The following is a 23,207-nucleotide window of genomic DNA, read 5'->3' on the forward strand; positions in this document are numbered from 1 at the left end:
CACCAATGGTTTACATCTTGTGGTGAACCCTCTGTATTCACTCTGGTGAAGTCTTCTCTTGATTGTTGACTTTGACACACATACACCTACCTCCTGGAGAGTGTTCTTGATCTGGCTAACTATTGTGAAGGGTGTTTTCTTCACCTGGGAAAGAATTCTTCGGTCATCCACCACAGTTGTTTTCCGTGGTCTTCTGGGTCTTTTGGTGTTGCTGAGCTCACTGGGGCGTTCTTTCTTTTTAAGGATGTTCCAAACAGTTGATTTGGCCACACCTAATTTTTTTGCTATCTCTCTGATGGGTTTGTTTTGTTTTTTCAGCCTAATGATGGCTTGCTTCACTGATAATGACAGCTCTTTGGATCTCATATTGAGAGTTATTTATTTATTTATTTTTTTTTGCGTTTGAACAATAGTTTATAAAAGTATTGCACCGTATCCTTTTCAGCTGTCCAAATCTACGGCAGAGTCTAGTTGTAAGAGTAATGGAACATGGAGTTTTTCAAGCAATAAGTATTTTCAGCTCTTCATCTGTCAATTCATTCACCTCCATGATCTTCTCCAAATACTCCATATATCGACTTCTGTCTTGGAGAAACTGTGGGATCCTGGCGTTGTGCACAACAGCGAGGTCTTTTAAACGGTCTACGTCTTCAAATGAAACCTTTCCCATGGCTGTCAACAGGTGGAAATCTATGGTTTCTCTGTGCCTTAGTATTCGAAGAATGCCATCAAGATACACTTGATCTTTACTAAAACAGCCTGGTTGTGATGTGTCAGTGCAGCCCCTCTTCGCCCGTACACAGTAGTCCCAGCGTGTGTTTGGATCTTTGACAAACTGACCCACATCCTGGAACAACTCACTAAAGGACATGTGGCTGCCTTGGTACACGGTATAATATAAAAAAAACAGCCCTCCACAGAAAGGGATCCTTTCGAAATAAGACACTGTGTATGCTTGCAAGACCTTCTTCTGTTGGGTTGACTGGCTTTAAACCATACTTCTTACGACCATTGACATTATTCCAAGGCTGCTGATTATTGTTCATTCCGCTAAAATAATGGGTGCCTATTTCATGTCTGAGCATCCCTTCAAGCCACTGTTCTCGTGCAGTAGAAATGTTGATGGTCAATGTTGGACGTCCATTGACAACTGTCATGGAAGCTCGGGAAAGTAAATCCTCTGTAAGGTGAACTACTATTTCACCCAAACAACCTTCTTTTTCCATGTATTTTCGAACCTGGAGCTATATTCGGCTCTTTGGAAGCAGACTACCTCCTGTGGCTTGCTCAAATTTCTCATAGCTGCCATATTTTTCCAGTGCTTTCTTCATTATATTAACTGCCTGTTTAAGGAATCTGTCTGAGGCATGGCTGTGTCTAGCTAACACATTTGGCAGTGCAGGATTGGCATACTCAAACTGAGGGTTGTAAGTAAACGCTGACTTGAAAAACTTGATCTTTTCCTTATCAACATTTGTAGGCTTTATAGCATTTAAAATACAAAATTTCTTCCCTGGAACTCTCATATTGAGAGTTGACAGCAACAGATTCCACATGCAAATAGCACACTTGAAATGAACTCCGGACCTTTTATTTGCTCCTCTGTAAATGGGATAATGAGGGAATAATACACACCTGGCCATGGAACAGCTGAGCAACTGAGCAGCCAATTGTCCCATTACTTTTGGTCCCTTAAAAAGTGGGAGGCACATATACAAACTGTTGTAATTCCTACACCGTTCACCTGATTTGGATGTAAATACCCTCAAATTAAAGCCGAAAGTCTGCAGTTAAAGCACATCTTAGTACAGTGACAGTGCATTTTTTAGCATTGATCACTGTAATAATGTCACTGGTCCCCAAAAAAGTGTCAAAAGTGTCAGTTCGGTGTCCAATTTACCTGCCACAATGTCACAGTCCCGCTAAAAATTACTGCTCACCACCATTATTAGTAAAAAAAAAAAAATAATCCCATAGTTTGTAGATGCTATAACGTTTGTGCAAACCAATCAATATACGATTATTGGGATTTTTTTTACCAAAAATATATAGCTGAATCCATATTGACAATTAAATTAGATTTTTACTTTTTTTGGGGGGGTATGATTTATAGCATAAAGTTTTTTTTTTGTTTGTTTTTTTTTTTAATGGTTGTTGTTTTTTTGTTTATAGCACAAAAAATAAACACAGCAGAGGTGATCAAATAACCCCAAAGGAAAGCTCTTTTTGTGGGGAAAAAAAGGACATCAGTTTTATTTGGGTACAGCTTTGCACGACTATGCAATTGTCAGTTAAAATAAAGCAGTGCCGAATTGCAAAAAACGACATGGTCAAAAAGGGGGTAAATCTTTCGGGGCTAAAGCAGTAATTCCCTTTTTCTGCAGCCTGTAGTCACATGAAAGTTTCCTGCTGATGGATCTATGTTTAAAGCTGGATACAAACTATACAACTTTTGTTGTTAGATTTCCATTAGATTTAAGGCCCGTACACACGTAGCGATTGTCGGCCGTAAATATTCGGCCACCGACCGATCGGCCGATTTTCGGCTTGTTAGTATGATGCTTCCGCCAATCGACTGCAAATTTTCGGCCGAACAGAATCTGGTGTGCAGGCTATAAAATTTTTGTTGGCCAACACCAGAACGGCCGATTGTTCCTCAGTCAGTACAGAATTCGGCCGACAAACAGCAGATGAGCAAGACGGGGCATGCTCAGAGAAGAAAAAACACACGGAAAGTTAACCATCACATGACATCACTTCTGCAGTCGGCTTTTGTTGGCCGACAAAATTCGTGTGCAGTCTTTATCACTTTTCAACCGACAGGACAGCACCGGACAAAAGACGGCCAATCGTTTGGCCGACAATCGGTACGTGTGTACGGGGCTTTACCTTCAACTATGTAGTGCAAGGGTCTTCCTGATTGCATACAAATTGAAAGTGTTTAGATTTTACCTCTTATTATATGGTTTTGGTAAATCTAAAGGAAAAAAAAACTAAAGACAATTGTATAGTGTGCATAGGTTAGGTGATCTGACAGCCAGAATCATAGGTTTTTGAAATATTTGTATAAGAGTTTCATCCTCTGTTACAATGAGATGCAGTTCTTTGATTGCCTTCCATATACCTTCTAAAGCTAAATTTTATTTATTATATTTTGTCCCCAACACACCAAACAAGCAATAATTTACAATCAAGCCACAAGAAACCACCATGCATGCTGTGACCCGGAAAACAGAAATAGACAGCGCCAAGTGCTGGCAGAATCCTTCCAAGGTAAAGGTTACAGTAACAGAAACATTAATGCGAGGACAAACACAGCACGGAAAGCCCAAAGGGAAAATCTCCTACAATACAAAGAGAAAAAAAGAAATAGCTGTATACTGCAAGTAACTGCATACATCTCAGCTCCAAAAGATAATAAAGGAGCAGCAAGCCATCATAACAAAGGATGAAACTTTAAAAGAAACCTTCTAACTTCCCCCAGTTCTGGCCTTCAAAGAACCACCGAACCTCAGACGTAAACTAATCAAGAAAAATGTATTCTGACTACAGACAAGGAAAAGAAGCCTGGGCATAATAAATGCTACAAATGGTGCAGTAACATTAATCCATCAAAAACCATCACACATGCAACAGGAACATTTAATATTACCTTGTTCATACAAGCGCACTTCCAGTAAATGAGGAGTAGCTTATGAATATAACAAATACCGACAAGGATGAAAAAGGACAGAAATGACAAAAAGGAATGCCTATTCAAAGTTATACAATAGCCGGGCACAATCAGGATAACTACTGCTCCTGTGAGACATTTGTTACAAGAAGACCACTCTGAAGAGAACATGAATGCTTTGCTTTTTAAAAGAATTTTCAAAATTATGCATGAAAGGAAAACCTTTGAATTTAGAATAACTCAATGTGAAACACAACACAATGGCCCCCAAATCTATCTCTCTTTTCTAAATCACTATAAAGTCTTTTTTTTTATTATTTTTATTCTTCTTACCTCTTTGACTCTATCCACCAACCGCCCCTCCCCCCTCCCCTTTCCCGTGTGATAACACCACCTTCACTATGAAACCCACTCCTCATTCATTTTCTGGATGATTTTTGTGATTGTGTGTGTTTTTACACTTCTCTAACTTTAACCGATACTTACCATAATTGTAGAACTTTGCATGCTGTTAGACCTTTGTGCTTCAGTATTGCTTTGACTTTATAGAGCGAATGGGTCTCACCAAAGCTTGTGCAAAAAAATGAACAGTTAATACAAATTGATATCAACCGGTTATAGATGGGAATGTTTTAGAGCTGTATAAGTTCGTGTCTGGTCTTAAAGTGATTGTAAACGATCACCTTGTAAAAAAACCCATTCAATTAAAAAATGAAATGGTAGGCAGAACATTTGTGTATATATACATATATATATTTATATATATATACAGTATATGTATATTGTGAGGGATTACTCATTGGTAGGCGTATGGGTGACCCCTTTGGGGGTGCGTTTTCACAGAGATAGCCGATTAGAGGTTGAAAAACAAGACTGATTTATTCATGCAATTTACTTAACACAATTGCAAGCATCAAAACAGCCAAAATAAAATAAAAGACAAAATAAATCCTTGCCTCTGTGGGCGGCTACCTTCTCACAGCTGGAACCTACCTAAGAAGTCTTTCCAACCTACTGTTGGGCCGACACTGCTGATCCTACAGCAGACACTCAAATGTCCATTTGTTTGCTTTTCACACAGCACAAACATTGTCCATTGAACATGTCCCTTTGTTTTCTTTCACACAGCACATGTTCATTTATAACAGGATCCTTTACTCTTCAGATTCTTCATATTGAACACAGTTCATTTAACAGGTCCCTTTACTCTTCACACTCTTCACATGGAACACTTTGTCTTCTCACCTTTGAGACGTCTTCACTCGTGGTTACCCTCCTTAGCTTCACATCGCTTTAGGGGGTCTTCTCCCATGCTCACCAGCTTGTCGGGAGGCACACATCCGACTGTCCCGCTCTCCCAGCCCACACGGCGACAGGCGGCAGCAGTCCTTCTCCCATGCCCACACGGCGTCGGGAGGTACACGTATGTCTGTCCTCCTCTTCCCAGCTCACACAGCGACAGGAGCCAGCACTCAATAGATTTTCTCTGGACAAATTATAGAGTCCTTGATCTCCTCATTCTGAACAGCTGAATGGTTTTCAACTTCCTGCTGGCTCTCTCTGCAGCCAACACCCTATAGTATCAGTGAACTTTCAAAGCAGGTGGGAATGTGTCTCCTCTCAGTGACTACATTCCCAGATTTACCTGACTTCCTGTCACATACCCCCCCCTCTTGTTTCAACCCTAGGGTTGGGACACATATTTCCAGGCACGCATGTGTCAGGCACTGCTGACTCACTGATAAGCCTCCTATTATCCTCAAGCTTCCGGATGAAACTGTTTTGTCATCTTCATTGACAGATTTCTCATAAATGCCACACAGTTTGTCTCTCATCTCATATACACATTCTTCAACTGCATTTTTGGCATCATTTTGCTCCTTCTCGTTTCTGTCATCTTCATTGACAGCTTTCTCATAAATGTCAGACAGCTTGTCCCTCATAACCGTCTGTCCAATCCACCATGGAGGACCGTGATCCATAGGCAACTCAATTGGGCTAGTCTTAATGTCTTCAACATTCTTAAGACGCCTCTCTCTGCAATCCATAAATGTTTTCCACAAAACTTTGAGAACCTTTGCTTCACTAAGCTTTGTTCCAAGTAGGGACTCTTGACATCCCTCTGTGACTTGAGTTGCCTCTCCATACATCTGTACACAATCATTGACTTTTTGTTGTAAAAGGGAATGATCTTCCTTCTTGAGCTTTGCTTGCTCTAAGATGCTGTGCAGAGGATTTTCCAATTGAGACAACAGGCTGTCACACATTTCTTCAAAGTGACCCCTGTTCCTTTTCCCAGAGATATCAATATCATTCACCAAACATTTCATATTCATAGGCAGATCGGAAGCATTTGCACTCATCAACTTCTTAAACTTTTCGCCCTCCTGAGCGAGTCGCAGTAAAGGCCTACTATTTGATTTGATATTCAGTTTATATTTCTTGCCAAACTCTTCACAGAAGTAGCCAACCAGAACATCATCAACTTTCCTTCCACCAACATAGGGGTTAAAGGCAACAACACAGTTGAACCCAGCGATCTGGGTGGTATCCATTATAGACCTCCTCTCTGCATCAGTGAAGAAGCATGGAACTGCAACACATTCTTTTACAGGTTTCTTCAATGCACTTCCTGCTGAACTATTTGACCGCTCAAGGTCACCTAGTTCCTTTTCTCTATCTGAATTCCACATGGAATGTATCTCAAGATCACGATCAAACTTCTGCCACCCGTCTTTCACCAGTTCCATTTTGGAAACACTCCCTGAAAGGCACTTATTCATTTGCTTCACGTTTTCACCAACAGCCTTAGTTTTCCCCACTAGGTTTTCAGCCTGAACTGAGAAATCATCACATTTCTTACTCAGCTCCTTTGTTTGCTGAAGTTCTAATGATACATTTTCCAATGCTTGAAGTTTTTGAAGGAACGGTTTATTCCAAAGGGGTGATTCAAGCCACATGTCATCACATTTCTGAGGCTCACTCAGGACAGACCCCAAAACACTGATCCTTTTAAAAACTGCATCAGGCACACTATCCCCTCTTTGGGACAGATCCTCTGTTGCCTGGAATTCCTCTTCCAGTTCCTGCAACGGAATCTTCATCTCTTCTACTTGCTGTTCTAAGGCTCGCTTAGACTTTTCTAGCTCCTGAACTCTTTTCACAACATCATCCTTGGAGCTGACCAATTCTTCCATTTCTGTACGCAGCTGTTTGTTAACACTTTCTAGTTCAGCCTTACACTCTAGAGCTTCCTCCAAAGAGCGAGCCAAGAACAGGGCTTTGCTCTCGTTAACACGCACCTCCGTTTCTGCACGTGCGCGTTCTTCTGCATATTTTGCAGACACAGTCTTCTCTTCACCAAGCATCTGATCAAACTTCTTTTTCACATCTTCAACACACTGTAATGAACCAACGCTTTCTTCCATGCGTTTTTTCATATCCGCTATCTGAGCTTGCAATGTTGCGACTTGCTCTGATAGGTTTTTCTTTGCTTCCGCCTCCTCTTTTAATTGTTCCAGGAAGCCATTTTTCTCATCTTCCATTTGTTTGAGCTTTGTGCTAAAACTCAGCCTTTGACACCTCTCTTCCTGTAAGAGTTCCTGCGTGTCTTGCAGCTGCGATTCCAAGATAGAAAAATCTTCCGCAATTTCTCTAGATTTGCTGTCTGCTTGAGAAAGCTGATTTGTAACATTGTCCAACTCAACCTGCAGTCGGTTTGCCTTCTCTGACAGCTTAGCACACAATCGGTCACCTTCTGACACCTTGACTTGCGATTCCAGAAGCCGTGCCTCTACTTTTTCCCTCTTATGTTCACAATCTCCTTTTCCCTGCATAAGAGCTTTCACCTCATTGGCTAGCTTCTGGGAATGAGACTGTAATTCTGCCACACAGGCTTCTTTCTCCTTTAACTGCTGCTGGAAACGTTGGGCTTCACCTTTCCAACTTTCACAGTCTGCACGTAATTCATCTACCACATTGCTCAAAGTGGTGAGCTCATACACAGTACTCAGTAATTTAGCCTCTCTTTCACTTTTCTCGTTGTCGCTGAGAGACAATGTCGTTTTCAGAGCGACATTCTGTTCCTGCGACTCCTGCAGGTCTATTTTTGTAACTTCCAAACACTGAAGACTTTTTTCCAGCTGATTACGCAACTCCAACATTTCACACATACTTTGCTTCTGCAAAGTCTGAATTTCAATTTCCTTTTCCATGAGGATGGTATCTTTCTCCTTTATAGTGTCTTGACATTTTTGCAACTCGACCAAAAGAAGAGCAGTGGATTCTTCCCACTGTAACACATGAGACTTGAGTAGTTCATTCATTTCCTGCAAGTTTCTATGCTCCATTTTAAGCAATTCCAAGGCTTGTTCCTTTTCTTCCATTTTCCGTTGCAAGGCATCCAACTCAGCCCTGCACACATACTCGGTTTCCTCCAAACCGATGGCCTCCATTGGCTGCTGGCGTCTCTGTTTCCAGCCTGCCATGCTCTCTTGATGAGCCTTTTGTTGAGCTGCAAAGCTCCGTTGTTTCAGCATCTCCCCCATTTTGGGTTTACTTTTCATCTGAGCACACTGCGTCTCCATAGCAGTTTCATCAGTGTTGCTAGGGACAACAACCTTCCTCTTTAGTAGACTCTCTTTAGGCATGGATGGGGCTGGTTCAGACGGTAACATCCCCTCCATCCATAGAATCCGGTCTCTCATTTCATCTATCTTTGCATTTTTCAGGCGTTTGGATCGCCCCATCTTCAATAACTCCACAAATTTTTCACAGTCCAGCAAAAAATTTTCAGACCACTGTCTCTTTAACACATGTAGTTTTTCTCTCTCTTGCAAGATCTCTTTTCCTGCACACACAGTTTGTGCAGTCACTTGCACCAGACACAACAAAGTTCATCAAATAATTTTGAGACCGCTGTCTCTTTAAAACACTTTTTTTTTTTTTTTTTCTGTCAGGATCTTCTCTCCTGCACACATAGATTGTGCAATCTCATGCACCAGATAAAGTTCATCAAACATTTGCACTTCCTTGCAGGGATCTCTGCTTATGCCCACTGCATACCTCCACCATATGTGAGGGATTACTCATTGGTAGGCGTATGGGTGACCCCTTTGGGGGTGCGTTTTCACAGAGATAGCCGATTAGAGGTTGAAAAACAAGACTGATTTATTCATGCAATTTACTTATCACAATTGCAAGCATCAAAACAGCCAAAATAAAATAAAAGACAAAATAAATCCTTGCCTCTGTGGGCGGCTACCTTCTCACAGCTGGAACCTACCTAAGAAGTCTTTCCAACCTACTGTTGGGCCGACACTGCTGATCCTACAGCAGACACTCAAATGTCCATTTGTTTGCTTTTCACACAGCACAAACATTGTCCATTGAACATGTCCCTTTGTTTTCTTTCACACAGCACATGTTCATTTATAACAGGATCCTTTACTCTTCAGATTCTTCATATTGAACACAGTTCATTTAACAGGTCCCTTTACTCTTCACACTCTTCACATGGAACACTTTGTCTTCTCACCTTTGAGACGTCTTCACTCGTGGTTACCCTCCTTAGCTTCACATCGCTTTAGGGGGTCTTCTCCCATGCTCACCAGCTTGTCGGGAGGCACACATCCGACTGTCCCGCTCTCCCAGCCCACACGGCGACAGGCGGCAGCAGTCCTTCTCCCATGCCCACACGGCGTCGGGAGGTACACGTATGTCTGTCCTCCTCTTCCCAGCTCACACAGCGACAGGAGGCAGCACTCAATAGATTTTCTCTGGACAAATTATAGAGTCCTTGATCTCCTCATTCTGAACAGCTGAATGGTTTTCAACTTCCTGCTGGCTCTCTCTGCAGCCAACACCCTATAGTATCAGTGAACTTTCAAAGCAGGTGGGAATGTGTCTCCTCTCAGTGACTACATTCCCAGATTTACCTGACTTCCTGTCACAATATATATATATATATATATATATATATATATAAAAACACTTTAACCACTTCCTGCCCAGGCCAATTTTCAACTTTCAGCGCTGTCACAATTTGAATGACAACTTTGCGGTCATGCAATGCTGTACCCATATGAAATTTTTATCTTTTTTTTCCCCATAAATAGAGCTTTCTTTTGGTGGTATTTAATTACCGCTGGGTTTTTTATTTTTTAATAAAAAAAGAAAAAAAGACAGAACAATTTAAAAAAAAAAAAAGTTTTTCTTAATTTCTGTCAGTAAATTTTGTACATTTTTCTCCTTCACTGATGTGCGCTGATGAGGCGCCACTGATGGGCACTGATAGGCTGCACTGATGGGCACTAATAGCTGCACTGATAGGCACTGATGAGGTGGTTTTCTAGGGCACTGATGAGGTGGCACTTATGGGCACTGATGAGAAGGCACTAATATGCCGCACTGACAGGTGGCATTGATATGCGGCACTGATGAGCACTGATAGGGGGCACTGATAGGTGGCACTGGTGGGCAATGATAGGCAGCACTGGTAGGCGGCACTGATGGGCACTGACAGATGGCACTGAAGGACAGCACTGATGGGCACTCACAGGCGAAACTGATGGGCACTGATAGACAACACTGATGGGCACTGACAGACGACACTGATAGGCACTGATGGGCAGAAGAGATGAGCAGGCACTGATGGGCACTGACTGGCATCACTAATGGGCACTGATAGAGGTCACTGTGGGTACCGATTGATGTCACTGATGCGCATTGATTGGGCAGTGTTTTAGGTCACTGATGGGCATTGATTGGGCATTATTTGGGCACTGTTTGGGCACTATTGTAGTTTACTGTAATCAGGGCACTGATGAACAGTGCCCTGATTACCTTTCCTGGAAATCCCTCTGAGGAGGAGCCGCTGATCGGCTCTGATCGCCACACACTCTGACAGTGTGAGGCGAGGAGAGCTGGTAAACAGCACTTCCTCATTTACATGTGACCGGCTGTGATTGGACACAGCCGATCACATGGCTAAAGAGCCACGCAATTGGCTCTTTACCAAGATCGGGGTCACATCCTGTCCTAGGAACACGGCACAGCCACAATCGCCGCGCTGCGCGCCACTGTGGGCGCGCTAGAGCGGCCGTCTCTGGGGAGCCATCATATGATGTCATCCCAGAACAAGAGCTACACCGCCGTCATTTGATGGTGGGCGGGCGGCAAGTGGATAAATAAATGTTTTCTCTTTTTTATAAGTGATCACATTCCTTCTGTTCTCAGCTGCAAAAAAGCTAGGGGAGGAGAAGCAATAGCACACTGATCTTCCTAGTGAATCACTGTGCAAGGGGGGCATGTCAGGACAAGTCTGATCATTGGAGGAGAGCAGGCTGAGTTCCCAGAATAGGTAGGGAACTGATCACGGTGAGCTCTGCTGCCTAGAGTGGTCAGTTTTTAACAGGAAAGCAAAAAAACTGGGAGAAATACCAGGGATTTCACACAAAAAAAGCAATACAAAGAAAACAGGATACTTTTTCATACAAGTATATGGTACAGCAGGCACATATCAGGAATATGAAATGTTGGGGTAACAAACACTTTAATACATGTGAGTGGCCTTCTATTTTTATGAATTAGACGTGTGCAATCAGCGCCACTTATAAATATATACTTTTCTATCTTATTTTTTTTGTAATTCCTACACTAAGTGATCAAACAAAATAACTGTCAAACTCTGTGTTCGGTAGCTGCTGAACACCTATTAGTAATTTCCCCACACTAAGGAATAATCAATATATAAACATATGGTACAGCGCTGCTGAATATTCAATACTGTGAACAACTCCTATTAAATCACAAAAGACAATAATACTGAATAAATAAACGTAATAAACCTATAAATGTCAAATTAAAAGTATTTTATGAATATATATTCCATCGCCGTGCTCAAATCTTCTTAAACAACTGAATTGGTGCCACCACCACCAGGTGAATTGAATGCTCTCCTCACTCCTGATAATAACAGACTTATTTTACAACTCCCGCCAGTCACTCTAAACTTCCTTCCTTTGATCTAGTGATTTAAATTTGAGGCGCTGCATTGGTTAGTAATGCTTGTTTTAGTGCGTAAATGTAAAACCTGTTAAATTTGTATTAAATAAGTATTCACATAAATATTGCAAAAATTATTACAAAGAAGAAATATGGACATGTATATTGATAAATTAAAAAAATGCATTGAGGTCCGCAGTGGTGATACTTCCGGTTTCGCAACTTCCGGTTTCGTCGGAACTCAGGTGACAGGCACCCCAGTCCATAGCGCAGCCGATGCTGATATTTGTACACCTAAACGAAAATAGTGGGTGCCACTTGTAGGCACAACAAAATGTGAGTGTTTTATCGATTATTTTATGTTCAAAAACAAATTCATAAATGTATTGCACGATTATGAGAGCCGGTCCACACTAGCGCGACTTGTCAGGCGACTTGGTCAGCCTGACAAGTCGCGCTCCCTCGCGGTCCATTGACCGCTACAGGACCCATTCTAATAGGAGCGACACAAGTCGCTCCGACTTAGAAAAAGGGTCCTGTACTACTTCGGGGTGACCTCGGAGGGACTTGCATAGACTTCCATTATGTGAAGTCCCTGCAAGTCGCTCCGAAGTCGTGGTGCATGGGAATGCACAAGTTGCCCCCGAAGTAGTAAGGAGTCGTGTCGCCTTAGTGTGAACCGACTCTATGTCTTATGCTTTATTTTGGGGACTGGTTATTTGGAGCCTGATTCAACACAAAAGAAAAATATATCAATCTTCCAAGGTCGAGACCATTTTGATTGAAGGAAATGGTTCCAAAGATGGGAGTTTTAAGTTGAGACCAATTACATATACAAAGCTGTGAGGGTCCTGGTGGCCCAGATCTATCTGGTGAGTGCCCCCCCTTATACTAAGGTGGAGGGGTGGCACCTAGGAGCATGAGTAAGACGGAAATATACAGCACATTTAAGCATGGGGTGTAGAACACACCATTTTTGTTCATTTTAGACACATTTTTTGCATAATTTCTTACATTTTTTTTAATGCATCAATTTTATCAATATACATGTCCATATCACTTTGTAAACATTTTCACAATATTTATGTGAATACTTTGATGGTTTATGGCACAAATTTAATAGGTTTTACAATTATGCACTAAAACAAGCCTAACTAACCCATGCAGCGCCTCAAATTTAAATCACTTATTAACGCACTTTGGGTTAATTCCCAAAATTGACGGAAGCTGCATGGAAATGAACAATTTGTACACATAGGAGGCACCATTTCTTCAGTATAAACTCCCTTGGGCCAATTCTCCTCACACAGACCACATGTAACACAAAGGCAACTCTATAGAGCTCTCCATTTAAATAATTTATTAAGATGCCCCAATGTGTGTGGTGCCATTGTAAAGAAACAAAGTCTCAGAGTAGATATCGGAGAGGACCTTTCACATACATTTGGGCTGTAAGGTGAAAAACACAAGGGACGGTGTACTACATGTGAGTGGCTTTCTATTTTTATGCTTTTTTTTAAATAAAACAACAGTGAGCACTATATAGGATTTTATTATTTTTTAACATGTATATACACACTGAATCATCCATCCATCCACCCACCTGAGTTGCTGAGGTTCTCCAAGAGCCAGAGTCCTTGCTGATTAGGAAAGGAACCCGTTTATTGTTGGAGCGCATATTGACCTTTGTCCTGGGGGTCAATACAGTGAGCTGAAAGTTTGCCCAAAAGGGATTCACCGTGATGTTTTCTACTTACATATTTTTGCAGCACTTATTTAGGATTGATATACAGTGCCTTGCGAAAGTATTCGGCCCCCTTGAACTTTGCAACCTTTTGCCACATTTCAGGCTTCAAACATAAAGATATAAAACTGTAATTTTTTGTGAAGAATCAACAACAAGTGGGACACAATCATGAAGTGGAACGAAATTTATTGGATATTTCAAACTTTTTTAACAAATAAAAAACTGAAAAATTGGGCGTGCAAAATTATTCAGCCCCTTTACTTTCAGTGCAGCAAACTCTCTCCAGAAGTTCAGTGAGGATCTCTGAATGATCCAATGTTGACCTAAATGACTAATGATGATAAATAGAATCCACCTGTGTGTAATCAAGTCTCCGCATAAATGCACCTGCACTGTGATAGTCTCAGAGGTCCGTTTAAAGCGTAGAGAGCATCATGAAGAACAAGGAACACACCAGGCAGGTCCGAGATACTGTTGTGGAGAAGTTTAAAGCCGGATTTGGATACAAAAAGATTTCCCAAGCTTTAAACATCCCAAGGAGCACTGTGCAAGCGATAATACTGAAATGGAAGGAGTATCAGGCCACTGCAAATCTGCGAAGACCTGGCCGTCCCTCTAAACTTTCAGCTCATACAAGGAGAAGACTGATCAGAGATGCAGCCAAAAGGGCCATGATCACTCTGGATGAACTGCAGAGATCTACAGCTGAGGTGGGACACTCTGTCCATAGGACAACAATCAGTCGTATACTGCACAAATCTGTATATATATCTGTATATCTTTATGTTTGAAGCCTGAAATGTGGCAAAAGGTCGCAAAGTTCAAGGGGGCCGAATACTTTAGCAAGGCACTGTATATCACAAAATGTATGGGACTACCACATTCACAATTATATGGACTTTTACAGTTGTTTATTTTTGATTCATTGTTTTTTCTGGGGTTTTTTTCTCTAATTATTTGATAATTGCTGAAAAACACATACAACATCAGTTCACAGACTTTGGCTACTACTCACAGATGATTGGTGATAGCACAGCATTCATTTATTATTTTTTATACACATTCAAGTGATTTTTTTCACTTCTTTATTTATATACACTCTTGTGCACAGATAATCACATACACAGTTCTGCTAATATGTACAGCACCTTGTCTGATGTAATTCTTCTCTATTTTACTATTAGACTACTGACATCATAAGGGGTAGACATTTTTGCCCCATAACCTTCTACAAAGAGCCATGGTATCCTGCTGAGGGACTCAGGATCAACCACAGGATGTGGAGCGCAGGCTTCCTTTTTGAAGGGGACGGAAATGCTACCACTTTGTTTCTTAAAGATTAAATGGTAAATTTTCCTTTGGACCACTTTACCAATCTGGTTTGCTGATGATGAGAGTCAGCACTTTCCAGTGTAACTATCTAGAATAACTTCATGTTCGAAATCATGAATTAACTACTTGGCCTCCTGACGATTTACCCTCTTCATGACTAGGTCATTCTTTTTCATACGACACTGCATTACTTTAACTGACAACTGCGCAGTCATGCAACACTATACCCAAATAAAATGTATGTCCTTTTTTCCCACAAATAGAGCTTTCTTTTGGAGTTATTTGATCACCTCTGTGTATCTTAGTTTTATATTAGTTTTTGCACTAAAAACAAAAAAAAACTCACAGTTTTGAAACACAAAAACAATATTTTTTACTTTCTATAAAACATATCTAATAAGAAAAATGTAAAAATCTAATTTCTTCATACATTTAGGCCAATATGTATTAGGGACCGACCGATATCGTTTTTTCATTGCCGATACCGATATTTTGGTCATTGCATATCGGTATCGGCCGATATTTTCGCACATTTAAAAAAAAAATGTTATTTTACTTGACAGGTACTCTTGTGGAGGGATCTGAGGGTCTAAAAGACCCCAAACCCCTCCTCTGCACTTAAAAGCATTCAAAACGCCAAGTTTGTCTGTTTTGAATGCTGTCATTTTTTTAATCTGGCGCCAGTACCGGAAGTGATGTCATGACATCACTTCCGGGTTTTTGCATCGACACCCGATCAGAGCCGAATGCAGCTTTGATCGGATCTTCAGCGGCCGTGCAGGCTGGCAGAAGGGGGCATCCCCTCCCGCTTCTTGTAATGACAGCCGAGCGGCTTCTTAGCCGCATCGGTTGTCATTACAAGACAGCCAACCGTCGGCTATGGACGCTGGTACCGGGGTGATGCTTCTAGCTGCAGGCATCACTCCGGAACAAGCACTTTCCAAAATATCGGTGGCCAATTCCGATTTATTGGGGAAAGTGCATATCGGCCCTCGATATATCGGCTCTGCCGATAATCGATCAATCTCTAATATGTATTCTGCTACATATTTTTGGTAAATAAAATGCCAATAAGCGTATATTAAATTGGTTTATGCAAAAGATATAGCGTCTACAAACTAGAGGATATTTTTATTTATTTATTTAGTTACTAATAATGTTGGCGATCAGTGACTTAAAGCGGGACTGTGATATTGCAGCGGACATTCCGACACTAACTGACACTTTTGACACTAATACAGTGATTAGTTCTAAAAAAATATGCACTGTCACTGTACTAATGACACTGGCTGGGAAGGGGTTACCATCAGGGGTGATCAAAGGGTTAACTGTGTGTCTAGCCTGTGTTTTCTAAACTGTGGGATGAGCTTTTACTAGGGGAAGACATGGATCCTTGTCCCTGTTTCGCAGGGACATATGATTCATGCTTTCCCTCCTGTCAGAACGAGGATCTGCCTTGTGTACTTAGGCAGACTGCAGCTATGCCTCTCTGCTGGATAATCGGTGGGTGCCGGCGGACATCGAGTCTGCGGTACATGCCGCTGTGTGTGATCACAGCGGGAGCGGGCCGCCAGCAGTGTGCATGCATGTCCTCTACCCAGAAGAGTCAGATCACAAGTACAGAAGAGGGACCCAAGTAGAGGAGGATCCGGGGCACTCTGTGCAAAACCAACTGCACAGAGCAAGTAAGTATAACATGTTTGTTGTTTAAAAAAAAAAAAAAAGAGACTTTACATTAACTTTAAACTGTTCTTTCACTTTTGTCTCATAGGTCTGCCATACACTTACAAAACAACATTGTAGAAATGTAGGAAAAGAGATTACTGGACTATAATCAGCCAGACACAACTCACCTAGTAAAGTGGTGCCAAGCCAAAATATTACATATTACAAACAACAATGAAATGGTAATAAGACACACCATATGTTTATACTTATTACACATTTTATTAACACATACATTTACCAAGAAAACCAATACCCCCTCCCTAGTAGTAGTAAGAACCATACAAGGTTTTCCCATACTGCCTTTCCAGACTAACACGATATTTAAACTCTAGTGTTGTTACAAATAAATACAGTTACACAACCAACATTTTTTAACCGCTTGTCGACCGCCGCAAGTACATATACTGCGGCGGTCAGCCCCTCACAGGCAAAGGGACGGCGGTCAGCCCCTCACAGGCAAAGGGACGTATGGGTAAGTCTCTAGCCTGTGAGGCTCTGGGGAGCGAGCACGCGCCGCCGGAGGCGCGCTCCTGCTCGGTCACAGACTCCCCCGCGCGTGTGCCTGGTGGACCCGATGTCCGTTAGAGCGGGAGAAAGGCAGGCGGCTGATGTAAACAAGCCGCCTGTCATTCTCCCCTGTGTAAGAACAATGATCATACGGTTCTACTATGTAGGACCGTTGATCACTGTTCCTACACCTCAAGCCACAGCCAATCACAGTTAGAATCACGCCCCTAGAGACACACACAACCCTTCCCTCTCAAAAAAAGTTAACCCCTTCACTGCCAGTGTCATTTTACAGTAACAGTGCATATGTATAGCACTGATTACTGTAGTAATGTCACTGGTAACCCCAAAAGTGTCAAAAATGTCAGTCCAGGGTCCGATCTGTCCGCCGCAATGTCGCAGTCCCGCAAAAAAATCGCAGATCGCCGCCATTACGCATTAAAAAAAAACAACAAAAATGACAAAAATCTTTCCCTTAGTTAGTAAACGCAATAACTTTTGTGCAAACCAATCAAAATATGCTTTTTGCGATTTTTTTTTACCAAAAATATGTAGCATAAAACAAATTGGCCTAAAATGTTAAAAAATTTTGATTTTTACATTTTTTTTTTGGGGAATTTCATATAAAAAATGTGAAAAATATTGTTATTTTTGCAAAATTGACTCTATTTTTTTGTTTATAGCGCATGATCAAAAAATCGCACAGGTGATCAAATACCACCAAAAGAAAGCTCTGTTTGTGGGGAAAAAAGGACATAAATTTCATTTGGGTACAACGTCGCACGACCGTGCAATTGTCCGTTAAAGTCACGCAGTGCCGAATCGCAAAATAGGCCCTGGTCAGGAAGGGGGTAAAATCTTCCGGGGCTTAAATGGTTAATAAAAGGAGAATAACAATCCACAATCCTATGGTCATGAATAGATTTGAAGAAACTATGCTGAGTTCCAAATATTCATAATAATAAGTCATGTTGTCATGATGACCATTCATACAAGATATCTGAACTCATGTTCGTGTTTTTCACTGGGTGCATAAGTGATGTTATTATGAAATGATTTAATTTTGTGAGCATCATATCCATCTGAAATCATTCAGTCTTATTATTTATCAAAATATCTCATATTACATTCCTTTTTTTTTTTTTAAATGCACTAAATCTAAGGGGAGGCCATCACTGCTTGATGTTTCGGCTTGTATGTGGAAACACAGTGTAGAATACTACACAGAGCAAACAGTGTTTGCAGAGATAAGTTGTTATACAAATGCCAAGTGTCATGCTGGGTCTCTGTACATGTCTTGTTTGTGGATTCCCTGGTTACATCCCAGCTGCTACAGATGACTGTGTTTTATGAAACAAGTGAGAAGAGAAAGGGCAGAGCTAAATTAACATTTTAGTTCAGTCTTGGATTTGAAGTTTCCCGTGACCTTTCTTATTTTTTGTTTGCTGTCTTGGCATGCACTTATTTTTAGATATTCAGCAAAATGTGGGGAGTAAACAGTCTCAGCATAGTTTTAAAATAATATTATTCTTTAATACAATTAATTATTTTTGAAAAACATTAATGGTAATATATCATGCTTTTGTACATATTTTCTTTAGGATTTATTTAAAAAAAAAAAAAAAGATAATTTTGATTCCTTTTTTGTCAGATAAAGATAAAATTTAAAATATCAGTATTTTAACTTTTACTTGCAGCCAGCATGTGGTAGGCTCAAGGCCACTGATGAGTAATGTAGTGTTGTGCTGTGAATAGCCTGTGTAATTTGATCTCCTGCTAACTAGGTCTATTCACAGCATGTACACGGTTGAATGAGATACAGGAGGTACAATTCTCCTCCTTTTTACTAACTCATATAGAGCCATAATAATATTCAGGTAGACAAAAGCCATCAAAAAGTTAGAAGTCTGTCAGCGCCTAAGTGTTATAGGCACACATTACATTAAATATTTAAATATTAAATATTTATTCATAAAACATTTGTTTATTAAGATTAAACCTTAAAGAAAATACGATTTAACCAACATTATTATAGCTTGTCATTTATTATTTAAAGGAGAAGTTTGGGCTTTGTGAAAAGACCTGCCATATCTGCTACTGGACCCTGGCTTGTTCACCTCCTGGTCAGGCAATCCTGAGGACTGTGACTAGGTGCTAATATGCAGCAAAACCCATCTCCACCATCAGGAGCTCTAGCAAAGACCACTCAGTGCTTAGACCTCCACATCATGTTAGCCTGCATTATCGGTCAGAGTGACCTGCTTCTTTACTTACCTTGTTGGTCAGTGGAAGCCTCTCTACTGCTATAATTACTGGTCCCCAACCCTGACCCCTTACAGTGACAATATCTTTTATCAGCCAACAACTAGAAATTTCCTGTGCCAGTGGTACAATTTGGGAAAGGATATAAAAATCTGAGGCTGGCTGATGCATGCTCTCTTTCTCCCCAGCTCTGACCTGGGGAGCATGCACACAATGGAGCCCCTGGTTTAGGTCTGCCTGCCTGAGGGGGCCTGGGAAGCGATGAGGCCTAGACCTGAGGCTTGGTACTGCTGATTTTCACTGGAGGCAAGATTGAGTTCCATGGAGCCAGGTTGTCTCTCCTGCAAAAGGTCTCTATCAGGATGTTGGAACCGCAGCTGTGGGAAGTCTAAGAGAGGGATCTCTATTACCTTTGGGTCTTGTGCAAAAGCTGTCCGGGCTGGCATGGGAGGATCTAATCAGTTGGAGACCTGAACAGGATTCTTGCCCAGCGCAGCAGGGAGCAAAGGACGGTGTGAGTACCTCAGCACACTTAGGGGCATACTAAGGGAGAGACTACCAGATGTAGCATACTTTCCAGGGACAGCGTTGTGCTAAATCCCAATACCTTGTCCTGAGGTGTTCTTCAGAAGCAGCCAGGTGGATTAGTAGTCAAGCAGCTAGGAGGGCTGGTGGTATCTACCAGTGTCAGGACTATGCGGTGCTCTGCTGAGGAGACACTATACTCCTGCATACAGTTAGGGACTTGGTGCTACAGTGGGTACGGAAAGTATTCAGACCCCCTTAAATTTTTCACTCTTTGTTATATTGCAGCCATTTGCTAAAATCATTTAAGTTCATTCTTCTTCCTCGTGAATGTACACATAGAACCCCATACTGACAGAAAAACACAGAATTGTTGACATTGTTGCAGATTTATTAAAAAAGAAAAACTGAAATATCACATGGTCCTAAGTATTCAGACCCATTGCTGTGACACTCATATATTTAACTCAGGTGCTTTCCATTTCTTCTGATCATCCTTGAGATGGTTCTACACCTTCATTTGAGTCCAGCTGTGTTTGATTATACTGATTGGACTTGATTAGGAAAGCCACACACCTGTCTATATAAGACCTTCCAGATCACAATGCATGTCAGAGCAAATGAGAATCATGAGGTCAAAGGAACTGCCTGAAGAGCTCAGAGACAGAATTGTGGCAAGGCACAGATCTGGCCAAGGTTACAAAAAGATTTCTGCTGCACTTAAGGTTCCTAAGAGCACAGTGGCCTCCATAATCCTCAAATGGAAGACGTTTGGGACGACCAGAACCCTTCCTAGAGCTGGCCGTCCGGCCAAACTGAGCTATCGGGGGAGAAGAGCCTTGGTGATAGAGGTAAAGAAGAACCCAAAGATCACTGTGGCTGAGCTCCAGAGATGCAGTCAGGAGATGGGAGAAAGTTGTAGAAAGTCAACCATCACTGCAGCCCTCCCCCAGTCGGGGCTTTATGGCAGAGTGGCCCGACGGAAACCTCTCCTCAGTGTAAGACACATGAAAGCCCGCATGGAGTTTGCTAAAAAAACACCTGAAGGACTCCAAGATGATGAGAAATAAGATGCTCTGGTCTGATGAGACCAAAATAGAACTTTTTGGCCTTAATTCTAAGCGGTATGTGTGGAGAAAACCAGGCACTGCTCATCACCTGTCCAATACAGTCCCAACAGTGAAGCATGGTGGTGGCAGCATCATGCTGTGGGGGTGTTTTTCAGCTGCAGGGACAGGACGACTGGTTGCAATCGAGGGAAAGATGAATGCGGCCAAGTACAGGGATATCCTGGACAAAAACCTTCTCCAGAGTGCTCTGGACCTCAGACTGGGCCGAAGGTTTACCTTCCAACAAGACAATGACCCTAAGCACACAGCTAAAATAACGAAGGAGTGGCTTCACAACAACTCCGTGACTGTTCTTGAATGGCTCAGCCAGAGCCCTGACTTAAACCCAATTGAGCATCTCTGGAGAGACCTAAAATGGCTGTCCACCAACGTTTACCATCCAACCTGACAGAACTGGAGAGGATCTGCAAGGAGGAATGGCAGAGGATCCCCAAATCCAGGTGTGAAAGACTTGTTGCATCTTTCCCAAAAAGACTCCTGGCTGTATTAGATCAAAAGGGGGCTTCTACTAAATACTGAGCAAAGGGTCTGAATACTTAGGACCATGTGATATTTCAGTTTTTCTTTTTTAAGAAATCTGCAACAATGTCAACAATTCTGTGTTTTTCTGTCAGTATGGGGTGCTATGTGTACATTCATGAGGAAGAAGAATGAACTTAAATGATTTTAGCAAATGGCTGCAATATAACAAAGAGTGAAAAATTTTCTACAGTCCCTTCCACCTGCACCAGGGGGGTGAAGACAGTAGGGGGGAGAGGGGGGTGAGATGAAGAAGGAGACAGGGGATAAAAAAAAAGGGGGGGGAGAGAGATGGCCACCCGATCCGCCAAAAACGAGCTAGATCACCAGGTCTTTGTATTCCGCAGAAAAACTGAACTCATGCCAGTAGTACCATCTTTTGAGGAACTTCTCCCTCGTGCCCCGTTCAGCAGCCACAAGATCCTCCATTTCATTAATGCTAGCTACTTTCCGCAACCACATAGCTACTGTGGGTGGCTGGGACTGCTTCCAAAGAAGAGGGATACAGCTTTTGGCAGCCATGAAGAGCAGCGGCAGAATGGATTTTTTGTAGGATGCTCGTGGGAAACTGTTGTGGTGAAGGAGAAAGAGAGCAGGATCCAAAGTGAGGACATGGTCAGTGAATTTTTTTGCGATGCGTAAAACCTCAGCCCAAAAGGGTTGCAGGCGGCTACAGGACCAAAAAATGTGGAGAAGGGAACCCACCTCCTCACCACATCTCCAGCATTGGTCCGAGCAAGAAGGGAACATTCTGCGTAACCTGACCGGAGTGTAGTACCACCTGGTCAGCAGCTTGTATCCCGCTTCCTGATATTTGGTACAAGTGGAAGTTTTGTACGTGAAAAACATAATGCGATCAATCTGGTGATCTGTGAAAGAGAGGCCCAGGTCGCGTTCCCACCTGTCAAGATACAGGGGGCGGGAGGAAGGGTCATCCGACGGCCCCGTTAAAAGGCGGTATATCAAAGAAATGGTATGTCGTAATGGAGAGGTCGACGCACATAGTTCCTCAAAGGGCTTTAGGCGTCTATTAAACGAAGTTGCAGGTGGAAGGGACTGTAGAAATGTGCTAGCTGAACCTTCTGCCAGAAGGATAGAGCCGCAAAGGAGTTACTGGAAAAGAGAGTCTGACGCGAGACCCATTTCCCTTGAGCAATGAAGTGCCTAGCCTGGTGGAAGCCGTCTGACTTCAAGACGTGGAAGCCTTTATCCGTCCTACCTGGGGAAAGGTGCTGATTTTCGAGCACCGGGAACAAAGGCGAAGGGAGAGAGGCAATTAGGCCTGCCTCGCATATCCTATGCCCCAGCTTAAGGGTAGCTCCCACAGTCGGATGCTCCAACACATGCTTAGGCCAGTCGGAAGCACCCCACAGGAGGGAGTCCGGAGGGGGATCCCCCGGACCTCGCTCAATCCTGATCCACTGTTTTAAGTGACTATGAACCTGCCAGTCCACAATCCTGGTAAGGTGACATGCTTCGTATTACATTGTCGCGTCTGGGAAGGCCATGCCTCCACAGAGCTTGGGCATTCGGAGAACCTTGAGGGCAAGGCGGGGGGGGCCCCTCACCCACAGAAATTTACGGAAGGTTTCGTTGATTTTGCGCAGGAAGGCTGAAGGGACCGCGATTGGAAGGGCTTGCAATACATATAGCAAACGAGGCATGACATTCATTTTGATAATATTGCAACGCCCAAACCAAGAGAACAGTCCCTTCTGCCACTCCTCCAGATCCTTCCGAATACGAGAGAGGAGAGGAGGGAAGTTAAGTTCGAATACGC

The 23,207-nt window shown here is 42.3% G+C and overlaps 1 pseudogene across 1 annotated transcript; it reads right to left on the bottom strand.

Annotated features, from left to right (window-relative positions):
• Positions 1–396: 396 nt before the first annotated feature.
• On the bottom strand, positions 397–1,526 carry LOC309546631 (putative tyrosine carboxypeptidase MATCAP2; annotated as a pseudogene). The gene has a single exon. The product of its transcript is annotated as a putative tyrosine carboxypeptidase MATCAP2 (transcript).
• Positions 1,527–23,207: the final 21,681 nt, after the last annotated feature.

This window comes from Pelophylax lessonae, assembly GCF_965119305.1.
Source record: "Pelophylax lessonae genome assembly, chromosome: 2".
In the NCBI taxonomy this organism is placed as follows: domain Eukaryota; kingdom Metazoa; phylum Chordata; class Amphibia; order Anura; family Ranidae; genus Pelophylax; species Pelophylax lessonae.